Source organism: Serinus canaria, chromosome 1 (assembly GCF_022539315.1).
Source record: "Serinus canaria isolate serCan28SL12 chromosome 1, serCan2020, whole genome shotgun sequence".
In the NCBI taxonomy this organism is placed as follows: Eukaryota; Metazoa; Chordata; class Aves; order Passeriformes; family Fringillidae; genus Serinus; species Serinus canaria.
Window position 1 is genome coordinate 91,971,999 of NC_066313.1, and position 21,728 is coordinate 91,993,726.

Below are 21,728 nucleotides of genomic sequence, written 5' to 3' on the forward strand. Positions count from 1 at the left end.
GGAAGATAGGACAGCATGTCCCCACTCTAGGTAGTCCATGGCAATCGACTTGTAGTCTCTTTTCCCATAAAAGTTGAAGAATGACTATTACAGGTTACCAATTTAACAGCCTTTTCCTTCATGAATGACTGATGGTAATGTATTCAATGCTTCTGAGTAAGAAAGTCAGTACAAAATTTAGCCAGAAATTTCTGTATTCCTAATTAAGACAATGTGCTAAGTCATTGTTCTTTTCTTTCCCCAAAAAAAATATGGGGTTTTCTCATACTTTGGAAAAAAAAATCAAATCCTTTTAATAAGTGAATTTAGAATAACTTCAGAAAAATCTTTAACCCCCAAAGTTTCCAAAATATTTTTGTTTCATAAAATATTTTGTCAAAAAAATACCTGTGAAAGTCATTCAACAAAATTTACTTTTTTCCAAAATTTAAGATAGAAAAGGTTCTGCTGGAACGAAGGTAAATATAAATATTCATATAAAGAAAAGGATTACGGATTTCTTTTTGTTTTTATAAATAACATTTTTAAAGTGTTCGGTTTCTGATTTCTCTTCTATTGGAAAAAATCGGTTTTGTCCATTCTCAAACTATATGTGAAAATTCCCCTGACTTTTCTTCAGTTTAATAGTGTTTCTTTCATTCAAACTATTATCTTAGGCTTGCACTCTGTGTTCTCTACCCTCATTTTTAATCTTTTTCCTTTTTATTTATTCTTTCTGTGTATGATAGTCAGGTAATTAAAATGTTTAAATTATTTTTATCTGACATTCCAGTTGAGGAATTATCTCCAGGGTAAAATACAAATTTGATATTAACATGAACTTTTCTTGTTTATTTTTTTCTGTGCTGCTTATTCCTTTTAAAAATACTTATATCTTTCTGACTACACACACTATATATGCAGTTGCATTACACATCAGAACACCTGAGAGAGAAACATATAACTGAATTTTGTGTGCTTGCTTGCTACAGTTGGGCCAAGATCCTTCTAAAATAATCAAAGATGGTTCAGCTTGAAAACTAGAATGAGGTTCAGTATGGACTGAAATGGTATCAAAAATCCAAGTATCACTTTACCAGATTTAAGGCAGTGAATCTACCTCTGTGATACCTGCCCTTAGCTTTAATACATACAAAGTTTGTGCATTTATATTCTTTGATCTAACCTAGTAGAAACTTGGTAGCACTGAAAAACATTGCTCTTAAGGAAAACTTCCCAAAGATACAAGATACAGGAAAATTCAAAAGAATAGTAATTAAACACTTTGGAATCAATGTTCCCTCATTTCTTTCTATGGTTAAGGACTCTGATCCTTGTTTAGTCTCCATCAGAACAACTGAAATTTGCTTTGAAATCTTTTTATCTTTTTCTTTTTCTTTTTCTCTTTTCTTTTTCTTTTTCTTTTTCTTTTTCTTTTTCTTTTTCTTTTTCTTTTTCTTTTTCTTTTTATTTTTATTTTTATTTTTCTTTTTTTTACTTTTTTCTTTTTTATTTTTTTTCTTTTTCAGTCCAACATTGCTAGGGAGCATGTACTTTTCATAGTCCCTTTTCCAAAGAGTTAATTTACTTGAATGTACTTGAGTGTAAATAAAACTCTTTCTAGTTGGTGATCTGCCCTTATGGTAGAAGTGGTGTAAATGAGATTAAGTCTGAATACAAGCCTCCATTTTTTGGCTGGAGGACTGTCTTAGGAGTGCATAAATGAATTAATTTTCCTTTTGGAAAAGGAGGGAAAACTCTTTGATCACAGCTGAAAATGATGCCTTATTCATGGTGCAGCTGTACATATAGCATAAGGTGATCTATAGACACTTTCCTGGGGCTGATGTGGCATCATGAGAGGTCATTAAAAGAAATTCCAGTGACTATGAATAACACAAGCCTGCAGTATGTTACTTGGGAGTAACATTTAGGCAATATTCAAAGTATCTGTTTTTCCACCAGTTCTGATTCTCTCAAGAGATGAATACACTTCATGCCTTTTCCAATGTTTCTGTCAGACTGTCAGATTACATTACAAAATGAAAAATTGACTCCTCTGGTGTAAAACCAGTAAGTGACAGCATAATTCCAGTTTTGTGCTGTAAGGTGAGAACTCTACAGAGCAGGTCAGAAATGTAATTACACAAGGGAATTCACTGAAGGGCTTTCAAATTAAGCTTTTCAGATGCTATAACCAGATGTAAATTTATAAGAGCAGGTTTAATATAGATGAAAATATTTTTTACTTTTGCTCAGCTATTTTAACTCAAGAACAGAAGCTGTTGTATGGTTTGTTTTTAAACTTGGCATAGTTCTGAAATTACAGATGTGCTGAACTGCACCATTAGCTGTGTTTATCCTCAGTGTCTTATTCAGAGACACTCAAGAGCAATGCAGAAGATAGTTTTACATGTTTAACAGTCACAAAAATGTGTGTTTAGGCACATCAGGAGCAGCAGGACTGCAAAAGAGCAGCTTTCATCTCTGTGATTCAGGTCAATCTTCATAAGAGTTGGTAATGTTATAATGTCAGATACAAACATTCCTCTGAGAGGTTGTATGACTTTTGAGAATTCAATTTTGTTTGCTTAGCTATACACCTGGCTCACACTTAAATTTTTTTCTTCATCCTATGGAAATTTCCAATTCATTGGCTCAGCAGAGTGAATTCTCTGTGCTGGGGTCTGTTTCTCAACGAATTCTCTTTCCCAAGAAAAGAAGAAAGTATATTGGTGAGATTATTCCAGCCTAATATGTTCTCTCATTTAAGTTAAATGTTTGGTGTTCTGCCATTTCAGCCATCAATGTCCTCTGAGTGAGTTTGATTGTCCTTTCAGACACCTCTGGGTATGTCAGGTGCCTTTTAATAATGGATAAAAATATGTGAACTACTTTCTGCAAAGGGGCAAGACAAATATAGTAACTTCTGACAAGCCATGACAATGCAGAACACATCATCTGTTCCTTTTGCTCAAGTAAAAATCTACATCCCTACAGAGAGGCAAGTTAGATACTTGGCAATAGCTGCCAGTGAGGAAGACAGTTGGTAAATATCCTGTGATATTAAACTCATTAGTGGTGGAAGAAGAATGAGCTATCATATATTTATTGTAGACTAGAATGTATAGGGACATAGCTGGTAGTTTGACAGCACACAGCCATGATCATTTGTGTTGGTATTATTACAGCTTGTTTGTGTATCCATGAAAACTGTATTAATTCTTCCATTATATTATTTATGTATGAGCTTTGCTGTGTTAACCTAAAGTGATCACCACATTAAGAAAAAAACAAAAAAGGAAAAAAAATTCTCACACTCTTGAATAGTGTATAAATTTTGAAAGCTAGATTGCATGTCAGAATTCTACATGGATGGATTAATCATAAAAGCCATAATAAAGATTTATTTTATTGATTCTTTTCCTGATTGACGAAAAATATCTATTTTTCATATTACTTAGTATTTGTAAGCAATGCTGCATGTGAAGTTGCAAAATATATCTCCTGTACAAAACCAGAATATATATAAAAGTAAAAATTATTAGAAAATTTCTAGAACTAAAAGATATGAATACTTGTAATAAATATTGACCATTTTTTGTTTTCTGCATTCATTGTGAAACTATTCAGAAGCTGAAAAATTTTACTTAGGACTATACTTTTATGAAAACTACTTTTTAAATTACACTCTAGCAGATATGCTATTAGATAGTCTTGATTTAGGGGGAAAAAAAATTAAAAATTGCCCCTCAGACTATTCAGAACAGGTATGTTGTACCTTTTGCCTATGATTTGGTTTATTCATGTGATTTATTTCATACTAGTTAAAAAACTATGATCAGATTTTAATTTCTTTGACAGAGCTGACTTGGTACAGTAAGTAAATAAATAAAGCTCCATATTAGTTGTTAGAGATATTTAAAATGTAAGAATGCAGACAATGATGGTCAGGATTTAGATTGACTACAAAATAATTTGGGAGCATTTTTTTTTTGTTTGTTTTCTCTGGTGATATATTTGCTATTTTTTAGGGTTAAGAATGGATTCTTCATTTCAATAGTTATATTTAGTGTTCTTTGTATGATCACCAAAGGGCTATTTCATTTTAACTCTTCATTTACTTTATATTTAAGGACCCTAAGCCATTAATGACTCAGAAGACAACTAAAATTTTTGGTGTATTTTGGTTCATCATATTTACATTAGTCTCAAATAAATAGAACTAGTTTATATAGAAGTAGCTTATTTTAACACAGTAAAATGAGATTTATTTCCCCCCTCTTTTCTGAAAAAAATCAAACCACAAAAAAACCCAATAACTTACAAATGTATAAATCAGTTCTTGAATGTCAAAAAAAATAAAAGAAAATAGTCACATAACCCTAAAGAATAATTCTGGTCTACTTTTTGTTTTATCTTAAATACAAGGCTCTTTCCAAGAAAACGAGGTATACATAGTAAAAGTTATACTGGGGATACTTCAGAAGGATTTGAAAAGAAGTCTTGGGAATGTACTCTGTTTTGGTATGATACTCTATCCCTCTTTCACCTATCCTGCTGTCTAACAGCATCCAGTTCCATCAGTCTTTATGACTGCTACAGTAATGCATTTCAGAAGGAATCCCAGCTGTCCAATCTAATTTTCACCTATTTTTAATAGAATAAAAAAGAGGAATATAAACTACAATGGAAAGTATTTTGAAATTGCATTTTAGAATACAAGTTTTCTATGTCAAGGGGTAGTCTTCCATCCCACCTAATTAATTCAATTTTGCTTTTTTTGGAACATATCCATGATCCTGCTTTTATGCTTTTCAAATCTCTTGAAGTACCTACAACAAAAAAATTGCAGATGATCTTATGGGCTGTGCTCTAGCTCAGATCCTCAGATCAAATGCCAGTAGCTTCACTTGAGCAAAATCTTTTCTGATTTGTTTCCAGTTCTGTGATTAATATCTATTTTTCGCTTGCTATATTAAGTCTGATCAGGTTTTAACTCAAAGCTTTTCATTCTTTTCTAGATGGCTTTTGGAAAGGCTTATTGAAGTATTTATCTTGTGAGCTGATAAAATATTTGCCTTCTTTTTAATAAGTGTGATTGCCCAGCTGTTCCAATCTGGCTGCTCTTCAAAACATGTAGAGTGACCTCTGGTTCAAGGAGGAAATGCAGGTTGTGAGCAGGAAGATAGAGTTTTAATTAGCATATCTATAAATCCAGCCACAAGACCAATAATTAAATCAGTTTGGTCCAATTGCTATTTTGATCAGATTTAGCTGTTATAGTTTGCTGTGTTATGCTATAACCATCTTACTTCTTTTAAGCATCTAACAAGCATCTCATAAGCACAATCCCATGTTCATTGTACTGTGAGAAAGCACTAGAAAGGTTGTTAAATGCTTCGTGTTCTACAGCAGGATGAAAAGGGTTGTGTTTGACAACCTCTCAGTCTTGTAGAGGTTACATCACTATTTGACAAGCTGGAGTTTGGGTGGGACAACAACAACACCAGCTTCACACTGTCCAGCCATACATAACCAGGGAATACTCATCAGGATGGGATTTCTTATAGCTGCACAGTGATTTCTGTCCAAAGGTTTCTATTATAACTCACACACACGTGAATTCACCTGTACACATCTGATGTACCCTGTTCCACCAATTATCACTTCCCTGTAGATGAGATTGTATTCTCAGCAGTGGCTTATGGTAATATTTTATTCCTAAGCTTCTGCTGCTGTTGCTGCTATTTGATTTTCAGTATGTTGAAATCTACCATATTTTTGAGAGGAAAAATTTAAAAAAAAAAGCAAAACAAGAAACCTCCAAAAGACTAAATGTAAAGTCGGGTAGAAATATTTTTGCATAATGCTTTATTTTTCAACAGTACCCTAAAGGCTTTTCTTGTGCTAGAACTCAATATTTCTGTTGAATAAGAAATACACCTCCTCCTGTAGGTCAAAACTAATGTTTCAAAGGAAGTAGCAATTAATATAGATTCAGTAAGTTTTCTTAACAATGACATTTTTTGCTTGATGCTGAAGATATATTCCTTTAGCATACTACTTTTTAAAATAAGTAATTTAAATATAAGGTTTAGTATGAAATCAAATCTGTTGACAATAAATGAAACACAAAAATTGGCTTATCTAGCAACATGATTTTATCACGTAAAGGCTTTATTCCCCAACTTGCAGGAAAACCCCCATGATGTTTCAAGGACTTTTTTTTTTACTAAGATCTTTAAATAATTTGGGAAAAAAATACAGATGTCTTAGTACCAAAAGACAACATTTTTTATGATAATTAAGATTATTTTTTATCTGTTCTTTATGTAGGTAAATTAAAACATTTTCCAATAGTGACATTCACAAAAAAAAAAAAAAACCAAACATTTCTACCAGGACAATTTTTAGTGTAATGATAAAAAAACTTTCTGGTAAAGGAAATTCAATTTAAAAAACTCCACTTATTAAAATGCTTTTAATAAAAAAAAAAAAAGTCCATGGAAAATTAGGAGGAAGGAATTAATGGTTTCAAATTTGACAGGTTATTTTTTTAAGGCAGATTTAGACTTCCCATCTTTAAACTTATGCTAGAAGAGTATTTGTGAAAAAACTGACAGATGCCTCCCTAATTGCTACCATAAGAGAAGAAACCTATGGTTTTTGCTTTCAAATTATAAAACCTAATTGCTAGGTTGGGCCTTAATACTGATCCATAAATGTTTAAGTCTGTGGTGCACAAAAGCAGCTTCACTACTGAAATACATACAAATTCCCCACATATCCACCATGCTTTTAAAATAATTAAAATGAGAATAAAGAGACCCTGTAAAAAAGAAAGCCTTGGCAGTATTGAAGGCAATAGATAGGGGTTATTGAGATGAGACCAATCCCTTTATTCTTCATTTGGCTAACATAAATTTTAAAAATTACACATTTTTCTCCTTGTGGAACTTCTGCCATGATGAGACTCGGAGCTTTGCAACTATTCAGGAGTAGGACATACTGTTATCCTGTGCAAGCACACAAAGGATGTGAATTAGTTTCTGAGGCATAGATAATGATGTCTGGTTTTGGTTTTAATATCACTGCAGAATTATATTGCCTCCAGTTGCCCAAACATCCTATTTCATATAGGCAGCCCATATTTATCAAATATAGAAACTCAGAAATCCATGTCTCTTGGGCCACGTTTAGGCAGATATTGCTGTTGTGGGTGTCAGGGCACAGCAAATTATTGCTACAACTTTCTACTGGTCTCTGTGCCAAAAACTTGAAGAACTGGGCTACTGAGGGCAGCTGCAGGAGAAAAGTGTCAGGGACTAACACAGAAGTGCCGGGGACTAACCAGATCAGAAACTGTGTGTTGCCCGGGGGAAGCCAAGGACACATCACTGCTACCACTCTTCTGGTGACTGTTTTGCAAACTGTCCTAGAAGAACTTTTTCCTATATTTTTTTCAATATGGTGTGGTAATGCCTGCCAGGATGCATCTGTCCTTAAATTAGAGGTGTATAAAATGGAAATGTTTTTACTATTATCTTGGATTTTGAGACTAGAGGATGAAGTTCAGTTATAATGTCAAATATTTTCTTGCTTTCTTATGAAAGCTAAAGAGTAACTTATGCTCTATGTACTTAGATCTTTTTGTGTATACATGCCTTTGTTTAAGGCAATTAATTTTTGATTAATTTTAAATAATTATTATATATGTTTTATTATTTTATTTAAACATTAGGAGTACAAGATTTGGAAGGAAATCATATGCTTTACCATTTTAAAGAATCGTAGGGAAATAGTTCACAAATAGGACTTTCCGAGCATACTTAGACATTGATTTGTAGTGATTTTCACCCGTTATTTGCTGGAGGTCTTTTAAGAGTCATCCTAACACCTAGGTGTAACATTGATCTAATAGAGATTGTGAGAGCTAATTGACTCTTTATAGGTAGACTGTACCTATTAAATGATAGTAAAAGCATTTTCTAAATTTACATTTAATAGAAAGTAGCTGGGACGAAGAGAAGGAAACCTTTTGAGAGCCACCCATCTTCTTTCTGCCCAAATTATCTCATGTTCTGTAGAGTCTCTTTCTAAAACAGACCATTGAGCAATGACATGGTTCTGTTTGCACTTTCAATAGCTTCTAAAGGCCAAAATCCTCTCAGAATGACAGCCATGGACAAAGTTGAGCAGTACTCATGGGCATTACGAGCTGATCAAAGAGGGAAGATAAAGTCAATCACCCAGGCATCAATTAATACAACACCAAATTAAGGGAGATTTTCTTACAACATTGTCCCTTTATAGTATGCACATTGGCTCCCATTCAGTCAAACATACGCTAGACCAAGTTATTTGAATAGACAAAAAAGTTTAAAAATCATAATCTGCTGCAGATTAGGAAGCAGCTGTGTTCATTGTGTCCTTCAGACTTGTTTTCCTTCAACAATGTTATGAAAATCTCCTTTTTCTCTTCTTTCTGTTGCACATATTCTACACAGTGTTAAATGCTGCATGAAAAACTTTTATCAGGAGAGAAGGTATCCTGGGCTCTTTAAGGCAAATAATGAAAAATAAGTACATCCTTCCTTTGGCTGTAAAGGGAACCCAAGGCTGCTTTTCTTTCAAGTTAAATAACTCCTTCAACAGCACTTCCCATCAGATTTCTCCTTAACATGCACAGAACTTCTCCCAACAGAAACACTTATCTCCAGAATCATTAATAATTGCTTTCTGCAGATTGGAAGGAGTTATTACAGGAAAAGGAAATTTACTCATAGTCAGATGGCTACTGCACAAGTAGTATAAGATCCAAGAGTTATGTTATTGTGCCTGTGAGAGTATTGCACCTGTTATGGTCTTTACTTAATCAGCTTTCTCTTTGCCTTCTGCTCATCAAATTTCCCAAGGTTGTTAACTTCTTTCTTCATTTTGTTGCTAAACCTGATCCAGTTTATAAAAAAAATTAAAAAGAAAAAAAAAAGAAAAAAAAAGAAAGAAAAAGAATGTGTACTCCTAATATTTACAAACCTTTAAGCCTTTTTTTACAGCATTTCAGAAGGAAAAACTGGGACTCACTATCTCAAGGAAGCCACGTTTTAAACTTTCACCCTGCCAAAGCCTATACATCTGTTTAATGTTTTGTTAACAGTGGTGATATTGAAAAGAATGCTATATTGCCTCTATATTGCCTCTAATATAGAAACATGTACAAGTTTTAGCAGGCTTAATATAAAAGTAAATATGTATTATTTCTCTTTTTTCATTTAGCCTTAATAAGAAAGTTGAAGGTTTTTAAAATACCATTATCTATGTCTTGTCTCACTAAATTTCTACTGTCATGGTGCAATTTTAATAAATCCAGTGATGCATATTGGTAATGTTAATTGAGAATTTTATTAGATTGCTATCTTTTGCAATTAATCTAGTTTTTTAAATTCTTTTTTTTTTTACGTATGAGAAAATATAGTTTAAAAGATCTCAACTAATAAAGCAATTAGATCAATTTTAAATATTACCAGTATGAAGTTATGCAAGGATTGTTGCAGTATTAGTGGAAGAATATATCACTTTACCCCTTTTAATTTCAAAAAGAAATCCTAGAAAATTTTGAGGGAACACTGATGATTTTAATGAGTTTTTTGAAAAATTAATGACTGTTTTTGCAGAGATATTTTTATAGAAAAGTCACAATGTTATAGAAAGTAAGTCACTAGAAAGTAATCAAGATAAGAATGATCACTTATTTTCGATAGTCTCTCTCATATGGAAAATAATTTATATGTTTTAGAATGATTTGTCTTCAACTTCAAGGAAATTCTGTGTGAAGGTCATCCTGAGGTTATTTGCCTTCATCTATTCCTCATATCATAAGCAGTTAGTTCTGGTAGGATAGACATTATGTAATAGAAAAATAAGTCAGTGGAGTAATAATTGTTAAAATATGCTGAAGAAGAAAATATCTTCACATTCTCCCTTGAGAACAAAACAAATAAGGACATCATTTCTAGAATTTGACATTTGTCATTATTGTGAGCTTAATTCAATTATCATTACTAAAATTTTTATTACTTTAATATACTTTAAAATTATAATATATTTATACTTGTTGACAGATTTGTACTGCTAAAATGGCACGATATTTATGAATTTTTCTTATTCATCCCTTGATGATGACAAAAATTTAAACAAACTTAATCAGGAGCTTGTCAGGAGATTGACAAGCTCGTTAAAAGGAGTTTTTTTTTTTTTTTTACAGAGAATTAGATTATATAATATCATATTTATCTGTTTCTCATAAATATTATTCTAGAATCAATTCAGTAAAAACATATAGAAATGTTAAAGACATTTTCCAGGTTATTCTGTTTCAATTTTCACTTGCTGTGAAATCATATTGGATTTTTATACAATGTTCACAGAAACAGAGAGAAAATATTGATGACAACAATTAGGTAATCTGTAAGAAGACTGGGAATATAAAATCTCTCAAAATATGAATTATAGGACTTTATTAAGCTGCCTTCAGTAGGGAGTATGAAGAAAAAAGCAACCAAAGTCAGAAATGTGTTATTTATAATATAGAGTGAAAATATTTATTAAATTTCTTGAAGAAATAAATGCTATTCCATGTGGTACAAATAATATTAAAGAACCAGATTGCAAGAGTTTTCCTTGATTTCTGGGGTCTCAAGATGCCTCTTAATTAAGTGCTGCAGGATAGAAGCCTACTCAGAATGACTCATGGTGTCTATATGAAATCATATAAAGAGAAGTCCAATCAAGAAAATATTCCTTGGCTTGCAGAGAAAAAAAAGAGAAAGATATAGTTTTCTACATTTTTCTTGCCTCTGAAGAAAGAGGCTGATAATTAAAATATGCTTTTAATATAAGTACAATGGCATACACACTGTATGACAATGAAGAAAAACCACTGATAATATATTTTTTTCTGACTAATCTTGTAAGGAAAATTATGCTAATTGAGAAAAATTAATATCTCAACTCAGTGTTTAAAGATAAACACAAAAGATGGTATCTAATCTGCATATAAATAAATATTTGAGAAAATAATCCATATTTCTGTAGGTAAAATAGCTGCTTGAATTTCTATGAAAAAATAGAAAACCTTCATTAATAAATGAAGATATTTTAAGGATAAACCTCTCTAAGTAATATTCCAAAAAGTTTCAACACTTCATTAGTTTTTAAAATTGAAGTCAATGTTTACATTGAAACTCACGGTAGCAACATTTTCTTTTTTATTCCCCAATAATAATTATTCTGGGATACTCGTTAAGGCAACAGGACTGGATACCAACTGGAAACTTATCTGATACCAACTTCCAAAAGAAGCTAGAAATATTAACATGCCATTTGTGTTGCTGTTTCAAACCAAAAGGGCGCAATTATAGTTGTGTCAGAGCAACAAACAGTATCTATAGAAGACAGTTTGTTTTTCATTTCCTTTATTTCAGATTTTTGTTTTCCTCTGTAACTTGAACCCAAATAACCTAAATCCTGGTACTGGTTCTGTTCTTTTCCCAGATTTATCTCTAGTAAGTTTAACTGAAATTGTTAAGGACCAAATTAACTACTTAAAATTCCTTCAGTTTAAACTTTTCTCAAATTCTTATCCTTATTTAATGGGATATTATGATGTAAAAAAGAAGACCTCAACAGAAGTTCTCTTCTGCTGAGGACAGTCAGCAGTGGATTGAGTTGTTTGGAGAGGCATCCATCCTTCAGAGGATTTTATTCCTCAAGTGGACCAAGACCTGAACAGCCTCACCTGACCCCAGAGGTGGCCCTTTTGTTGGCAGAGGAGTAGCCTAGAGATCTCCCAGGGTCCATTCCATCATCTGCAAAATACTTGTAGGTCCACAACTTCTCTATGTCGTGTCAGGATAGAGAATTAAGAGTAACTTGTACAAAATTTGAGTAAGTTATCCTCACTGACAAAGATCTTTTGAATTTAGTGAAGCATCCTTTCAAATCACACTAGGTGAATAAATAAGAATGGGAATGCTTTGGATATATGATCGGTTTTTATTTGCTGTGGCAGCTGGAATTGATCGCTTCAGCTCTCACTAGAATAAATCCCCAAGTCTTAAAATGTCAGTAGTATCTCAGCATCCCCTCATATGTCATATAAACCCAAATTCAGATATTGCATTTTTTTGACACTACTCACACTCTTTTTACCTATAAATATTTTTTGACAACACATTTCACAAAAAAAAAATCGCTCAAGCTATATTTGCTATTATATTAAAGCTGTAAGAGAACTTGCATAATATTTAAAAATTATTTGTTTCTCACTGATAAGCATTTATTTGACGTTTCCCATCCAGCTCTTATTTTCTGTTCTTTTTCTACTCCTTCTTTCCATGTTGTAATTAAAAATCTGTACTTAGACTGCTAATATTTTATTCAAGAGATTAATGGGTTTTGGTTTTTTTTGTTAATAGTGCAGGTCAGTCATGAGCTGAAGAGACAAAAGGAGTTGATATGAAACTCCTTCTGTGTTATATATGAAGAGGTGTTTGTAGTTATGGGCAAAGGAGTTGTACCAGAGACATGTTTTAAGGGCCTGGAGGATGGGAATTTCTTTCTTAATGGCTGTAAATGCCTGTGTGGGTGTTAATGTGGTGTGAAACTGGCATATTTTGCATTTCTTCATTACTAAAGGGATTTTTTTTAATTTTTGCATACCTTACTTATAGAGAACACTGGTTGATTGACATGACAGAGAGAGGCATTCCTGGATGAAATGCATCTCACCTAACTCTAGCTGCCTGAAAAATGGGCATCTAGTCAAACTATTTGTCTCAGCCTCTTCTCCCTCCCCATTTAGTCAATAGAGAAATAGATTCTGCCAGAGAAAATTCATGCCCTTATCTCAGACACACAACCAAGATGAGATGGATTGCCTTTTGGGAGTTGCCTCTTTCTCTTGAGTAACTATATAGGGAGGCTACATTTTGAGCTCTGACCAGCCATTTAACCTTTAGATGGCCAGCTGAGCCAAAATATACTCTTTACATACATTTTTAGATCAGATTTCTCTTTGCAAACAGGAAAATTAAAGACTTGGCAAAGCCATTCCATAACATGGAACCAAACACTCCCAAAGTATGTTAAAAAGAAAACTGTAAGGACTGCATTTCCAGCCTTTCATCTGATGCTGTGTCAGTAATCTGCTGGGTTCAGAGTCAGCAATTCTCAAGCCTATAAGCTGAGGAGGCTGAGGAGCAGAAGGGCAGGATGGGCATCTAAGAAAGCTTGAAGTGCTTTAAGTGCTTGAACAGTGAATTCAGAGTGTACAAACAGATTGATCCGTACTACAGGAACTGAGAAATGTGTTGTTGCAGGTCAGGTACATCAGAATTAGTGAAAGAACTGAACTAATAAGGAACTGTGAGATAGAGCAGTATTACGCTAGTCAATATTTTCCAAAGAACAGAACAGAATTTGGATCTTCCTTGCTAATTTCTATGTCTCTATATTTGGAAACATTATAGGCCAGGAAAAAGAGGGTTCAGAATCTTATGCTCTGCTATTTTACAGGAGTTAGTTTCAGAGAACAAATGTGAAATTTTCTAATACAAATTTTGAATGGTTCCTTATAACATTGAAATACTCTAATTCCAGTGTATTTATAGCTTTAGTGATTATGATTAGACTGCCACTTTTCTACCAATATACGTGTACTTTCTCCTTAGAATGCGCATTTAGAACATCGGATTAATGCTTTACAGTAAAAAATATCTCATATTTGAATAAAAAATGCAGCATAGATTTCCTGGAACTGAGTATATTTTAGACATTGTTAATAACTCTCAATGAATTTACCACAGTAGAAATCTGTTTCTCAAAAGCTCAAACACTCGAAGGCTCTTATATTTACCAAATAGTATAATTCATGTCAGTGTGCATTTGAATTTGTCGATTTATGACAGGTAAAATTTAGCCAAGACTTTTTTTGTCTCTAAAAATCAGGTAGGTGCTGAACAATATCTTGCTCTAGTTGAACCCATGGGAAACTATAGAAAATCAATTTTATCAAACAAAACCCAAAAAAGTTCAAAAACTTCAGTGAGAATGCAAATCTTTGAACATTATCAGAGAGAGAAAAAAAAAGGGTGCATAACTTTTTAAATTTTTTGTAACTTCCAAAGACAGTTTCTATCTAAATCACAGTTTTAAGCTCACTTTAGGAGTCAGTTGGTTTATGCCTTTGTCCTCTTTACAACTCAATGGCAGGATGGACCTTAGCCCAACCAATGTCTAAATATATTATGGCCAGGGTCTCCGGGGTGAAGAGATTCCTCCAGGAGCAGGTGGCGTGATCTGGACATCTAGCACTGGAATTCAGCTGTGTCCGTGCTGGCATCTATATCACCCCATCACTCTTGATACCCTTTAGCAGTTGGTGTGTGAATTGACACATATGGGTAGCCAAGGGCACCCATCAAAGCACAGCCAAAATGCAGAGAGTAGATTTATTTCATCACCTTGCTAACAATGCCAGCAGAGGCTCACAGGGACACAGGTTCTGTTTTGCTCAGTTCATGTGGACTGCAGCAAAGGTTGGGCCTCACAATGACGAAAGGATTCACACATCTACGTGAGAGAGCACTACCTCTCCACAGGATATTTTTACTTTTCAAAACCGGTAGAGGATGAACAACATTAGTGTAGTTTTCCCACACTGACAGTTTTAGCATTCCCAGCTGCAAGGTCACTTTAAGTAAAGCTATTCTTTCCTCTTCTTCTGCATTTAACCCTTTTCTCCCAACAGTCAGTAAACAAACCAAGTGTTCTTCAAACATGATTCATTTCACCTTAAATACTTGAATTTGGCTACATGAAACAAATCCTTGACGCATCTATTGCTCTCTGTGGAGAATCAAGGTTTCTAGATTTGATAATATAGCTGCACTGAGACAAGTAGAGTTGGATGTTTTTGTGAAAATTTTGACATACAGCTAGACACATATCGTACTTGATGTAGAGGGTTTGATCTGGTAGGCACCCTCACCAAATTCTTCTGGGCTGAATTCAGTTCAGAATGTAAGCTGAGAGAGAAGATACTACAGTTTGAAGGAAACTGCTCTAGCAATTTTTGTCATTTTCACAATTTTATTGAAGAAAAACTGAAGGAGACGGGGAAAAAAATAATCAATCACTTTGGGATTGGTGAGAAGTGCTTAATTTGTTTGTGAATGGAAATGCGATGTTATACTTTAGCATTTTTGTAATATATCTCACTTTGGTCTTTAAAGTAAAAGACAGATAATGGCAGCAAAATGTCATCAGAAGATTTGTTTAAAGATTCTGTTCTTACTGTTTAGAAGAACAAGTCTGGTTGCATTTAAAAGCATAAATGGAACACCAGTTAGGCACTATGTTTCTCTACAACAAGCAATATTATCTTCTATGATTGAAGAAGGGAAAAAATTGCCTGAATTTCATGATGGCCTCCTTCAGCTCTTTGACAAGATTTATGTTATTCAGACTGAGCTCTTGGCAAGCATCAGTTGTATTAAGTAATTTCATTATGGAGGTGCAGACATCGAGACCATTTGGATTAAGGCAACATTTAACACTGAAGTATCTGCTTTGTTGACAAAATTAACAGCTCACTGTCAAGTCAGCGGTACCAACTGAGCACATTGCCAAGTAAAAGGCTTTCAACTCTTATTTTCCAGAAGCCACACATATCATTAAATGCAATGTACATGGGTACAAGGAAATTGATCCTGTTTATTTTACTGTAATCAACTTACACTTGTTGTTAAGTATCACACTGCCCTTGGTATCAAAGAATTGAAGTCCAAATTCAATGTATATCATCTATGTCTAGTGAAAGTATATTTCACCTTCTGGTCCTGCAGTAGGATTAGCACTCATGAAACCATATGTTATTCTTGACCAAGTAATAAAGGGAACTGAAAACTAATAAACCAAAAAGAAATTAGAAAAAAAGCAACATAAATTTTCAGCTCAGTGAACTTCTTTTTCTCCATAACTCTTATTCAGCCTGGTGAACATCACTGGGAACACAGTATCTGTGTGGACAGAAGGGAAATATTGTGACATAAAGCTGTAGGCAGGAAGATGCACAGGTTAGATGCAACACAGAGCTACATGTTCCTCAGTAAGCTGTGACCTGAGCCAGACAGTCCTGGTATTTTGAAACCATGGAGAAATAAATTTTGCAGCACGTGCAATTTACTACATTAAAGTGGTAATGTTGCTGTATTAAAGGCTCCCTTTTGCATCAGGCATTATTGGGAACTGCTCTAGCTGCTCACCATCTCAGACACTAGCAGTGGGCTGCTGGTCTGCTCCAGCTGCTGCCCCACTGCAGCTCAGACTTAGTGTCTGAGCTTATGTTGGTGTCTAAGGACTCCAAAAGCTGAAACAGAAGCATGGGTCTTAAGCACATGTCAAGAACAAGCTTTGAAAATGTTAGTTAGGTTTTGGTCAAGGATCATGAGAGGATGTGGAAGTACAATAATTATCTAGGTTTCTTCAGGTTTAGAGCTCAGGGTACAAGTCATTAACAGCGACCTCTTTTGTTACACCCACTGCTATTCAATAGCACTGTCATGTGGTGGTGTTTTTCCAGTAGCAGGAGATTATATTCGTAATGAGTTTACAAGATCTCAAGACTGAGGGTTAGTTGTAACAGTGATTTTTCTATTTTTATGACTACTTTGCTTTAATTTTGTTTAACTTTGTGTGAACCATCATGGTTTTACAATTCTAGCAATGTTGTACAAATGCAAGCATTTTAAAATGGTAGAGGGCTTGAGAAATTATACCCTGCATAGACTTACAGAGCATCAGGAAGAGAGATAAAAGGCAAAAATGTATGTTTATCCACTTCCATTCTGTTGGTTTGCTGCTAAAAATTCATAATTCATAATTATTTCAATATCTGAAATAATTACAACTAGACTAATTATGATTCTTGGATTAGGCTTTTAGATATCAATTATGCTAACAATAAATTATTCACTTAATATATAGGGCATGCTTTCTTTTTCATATACATAGTTATGAGCATAAAACTATTTATTCTAAATAAATAGTTTTTTCTAAATTTATACTAATTGCCTATGAATCAGAAATTTCCATGGAGGAAATGAATAATTCTCCAAACCTGGAATGAACTGTACTTGTTAACTCTCCAGTAACAAGCATTAAGATTTGAAACAATCTATTTTTCTGCAGAATAAAGATGGTAAGATCAATTGTACCTATAGTATTCACTCACTTATAGATTAATTTCTTTAATCTCGGCCTATGTTGCACCAGGTGTTCCTCTCCAGTATTATTAAGGTATATTAAAATAAACTGGAAAAAGGATAAAAAAAAGTAATTTGTTCTCAGCCCTGACTCTATATTGAAGAAAATAAGTTATCTTAGAAATTTAAATGCATGTATGAGAGGGTATGTATATGTATTGTATTATGAGGGCATATGCATCAATGTATTTTTTTTTTTATTCCCCTCCCCACCCCCACTTTTTTTGTTGTTGTTGTTAATAATGCTCAGTTTTTCTTCCTGATTTGAATTTTTGGCCTCAGAGAAGAATAAATTGCATTTTTTCTCATAGGAAAGAAATGGTTCCTAGATAGATTTTTACAAAAACAGACGAAAAATAGTCACTGAACATGCATAAATTATTACAAATTTCCCTTTTTTTTCGAAAAGAAATACATTTTAATGAAGCAGCTACATGCTCTTGAAAACAAGGGTATGAGTTCCAGGTTTCTGGCTCCTCTATCTTTGTATATTTTCCTGGCTCCTCTCTATTTCTTTTTAAAAGGTCCCTGCTTGTTCGTGTCAGAAGAATCACCATCTCAGGGTCTGTAGAGAGGAGACACTCCATGTAGAGTACTTGGTGGTGGGGTTAGGTTTCTTAAGGGAATTTTATTCCCATTTGCTGTCATGGAAATGGCAGAGAGGCCTTGATTAAGAGTCAGACGATGTAGCCAATGCCTTGGTGAACTGTTGGAATGGTTCTGGGGGAGCAGGGGGAGTGCTGTGGTTTTTGGCAGTTTCTTAGCTAAGAGTGGTTCAGTCTTTGCCCATCTTGGAGGGCACAGGGTTGTGGGTTTTGGTGCTGGACTTTCTCCTGGCCAGAGGATTTGCTACTACTGCTGAACGTTCCCTGCTGTTTCTCCTTACTATTGGTGGGCTGCTGCTCGTGGGAGCAACCACTGGACTGTGACATTTCAGCACAAACCCTTGCTGGGAGAGACCCTCACCGTCTGCAAATGTGCCTCAGGGGAAAACTGGGACCCTCATCTCCCTCTCTCTATAATGGAAGCACTAAGAGAAAAAATTAATGGAAAACCCTATGGAAGGGCACAGGTATCTATTCAGGTAATTGCAAAGTAATAAGCTTGACACGTAATAAGCAGACTATGCAGCAAATAGAACAGACTGATCTATTCTGTTTTCAAAATTTTCTTCTTTTTTTGTTCTTTTCTCCAACCTTTTAATTTATGAACCCTGATGCCATTAATTACAAGCTATATTTTAAAATATATTGTTTCAACAATCGTAATCTTGAAGCAAGCTTTGTCGCACCAACTGAAATAATACTTAGAAATATCTCTTGTTATCAAAACAATAATTTTATATTAATTATTTTGGTTATTATTTATGATGACTAACTTCGCTTTCTGTATACATTTAACTGTCAGTACCATGTTTCTCTGTCTTGGGGTATTTATTCAAACACAGATTTTTACATGCATGATAGCACTATTTTCTCTTTCTTGAATATAATCTGTATTAAGCTGCCAAATTAATTTATTTTCAATCTTGTTTTAGAGGCAAAATGATGCATGACTGGAAAATTATAATGCATTAAAATCTATTGTGAGTTACAAAACACTTTACTAAGTACATATGAATTTTCTTTTATTTTTCTACCAACAAAAATTCATCCTGTTTTATGTTTTAGGGTCATAATTAGCTATATGACAAAATAGCTAGTTAATGCAAAGACTACCATTTGTGAAAGACCACAAAGGAGTTAGGATATACTGTGTTCCTGCAATATGCAATTAATCTGAAATTATGATATTAGCAACCAAACTTTAAGTGGCTGTTATGGTGTGTCACAGAACAGCTTATTTGCTAGTAACTAATTACTCTTTCTTTCCAAAGACATATAGTCTTATGGAAAGAAAGAGTAAATTGTAAAAATTTAAAGAAACCTATTTTTAAGCCTCTACTTAGCAAAAATCCTAATGCTACTGGTTAGGACCTTTAATTTATTTTCATAACCCTTAAAAATATTGTATTTGGTTTATTAACAAGGGGCCTATGTAGGGGTGGTCTCTGTGAGAGGAGATCAAGGACTGCCTCCATGTCGGACAAAACAAGTTCCAACCAATCCTCACTGCTGCCCAAAGCTGAAACCATCAGTGGGACTGGTGATAGCATATTTCTGAAATTGTGAAAACCAGTATGCAGCAGCTGGGAGAGATGAGTGAGAAAATGTCAGGGAAACATTCCTGCAGACACTGAGATCAGAGAAGAAGGAGAAAGTTTCTTTTCCCACTTACCTGAACAGAGGTGTAGGCTCATCCCTACAGCCCATGGAGAAGAACACAGCGAATCAATCTCCCTGCCACCCATGGAGGATCATGACACATGGAATTTTCACCCTGTAGCCCCTGCAAGACACCACAGCAGAGTGAGTAGCCATGCCCTGAAAAAAAGCTGCAGCTCATAGAAAGCCCACATTGGAGCAGTGTCCTGGCAAAAGCTGCAACCTATAGAAAGCACCACATGCAGGAGTGGGTTTTCTGGCAGTAAATACGGCCCATAGAGGAACACACACTGGACTAGTTTGTCCCTGAAGTATGTGGGAATCCATAAAATCAGATAGTTTTGGGAAAGCTGCAAAAGGCAGGCCTCAGAGACAACAGAACTGTGATTAGAGCTAAGCAGTGGCCATGAGATAGGTCAGCAGAAAAATTATTTAAAAAGTAGAAAAACAAGGGCAAATAGAACAATGGTTTGTGTATTAACGCTTGACTAGGACAACTCCCTAAGCTGTAGAAAAGTTTATCTAGCAAGATATTAGGAAGTTTGAAGCTTAATAATGGAGCTCTGTGCATTGTGTTTTAAGGCATACATGCAGGTATTTTATTTGAAATAAGCAAGCATTGTTTTAACCAAAGGTACGTGTGCTTATAGTGGTTGGATGGAACCACTGTCAGTATGCTTTTGCTTTGTGTGATTGGTCAAAAAGCTTATAAAGTAAGTTGTAACATTAAATTCTTGGTCTGCTGCTTGGAATGTGAGCTGCTGGCATCTTCCCATTGTCATAACCATGTAATGAGACTGATGCTGAAAAATAAAACAGCTCAAGGCACGTTCCACAGCAGTCCCGTCCCGTTTGTGATTTGTATATAAACCCCCAGCTGGCGATAACGTATTCTTCCCCAAAGAAAGCACTCACACTGGAGGAGTTCACAAAGATCTAAATCCATTGAGAGGAACTAAATGCTGGCACTGAAGAAAAGTGTGAGGAAGAAGGAGCTGTAGAAGTGACGTGGTATGTACTGTTGCAATCCCAGTGATATTCAGGAACACTGGTCAAATAAAGGCGATTCTCACTAAATATTACTTAAGAAGAACACAACTATACTTAACTTTGTAAGGATCTCATAAGTGAGTTTTTATAGAATTTCTTTTAAACACTAATTTGAAATAAATATTTATTTTGGCCTAGAGCAGATAATTACAATACTGGAAACTTAGACATGCAAATATAAGAAATTTTGATCATAATAAGGAACATGGTCTCCAGCAAGATTACATTCCTTGTGATATAAATAAGAATGATACTTTAAAGTTATACAGGAGAGTGTATAGCTAATTAGGACGGTATTTAAATATGTTGCAGTTCTCAAGACAGGTTTGTTACATTCTCACATGATTTTGTGAAGTAGAGAGTGAGTATTGGTGAATTTAGTCCATACATCCTGATTGGATTTTCACAATTGGTCCCCGGTTGAATGATTTTAAATGACACTTTAGTGGAGAGACCTGTGAGAAAACCTGAGATCTATAATTACATCTGAAGGGTCATATGGCTGCGTATTTTTTTACTTCTTCCTTACAAATTAAATTTTTCAATTAATCTACATTTATCAGATGAAGTAAATGTTTGAAAATTCTGAAAACCTCCAACATTCATTAATGATTGGCTATTCTGACTCAAGATTCTGAAAGCTAGTTATCAAGTTACAGAGAGTTTGCATTTGTTTCAAAGTGGCAATCAAAGTGGAAGGCATGCACTGAATCTAAAAAATCTAAGGCTGCCTGTTTTAGCACATAACCACAAAAAAGGGATCAACAAGCACTGAGATGTGAAATTTCAGAACTTCCCAAATTACTTAACCAATTAATTTCTGGTCTTTGACTAATGATGGTTTGTAGGGGTTGGGATTTGAGTATTGGGGTGTTTTGGTTTTTTGATTGTTTTTTTTTTTTTTTTTACAAATCAATATAATTTGCATTTTATAATTTTAAAATATCTCTAATACTTTCCTAGTACTTAGAGTTCTGGATATGAATAGTTCCTCCTTGAAGGAGAACTCCAGCTGTATAATGAATCACTGGCAATTTACATCATAGCAAGGATGACTCTGAGATCACAGAATATTTCTGTTTCTAGTTATTGATTCAAAATAGCTTAA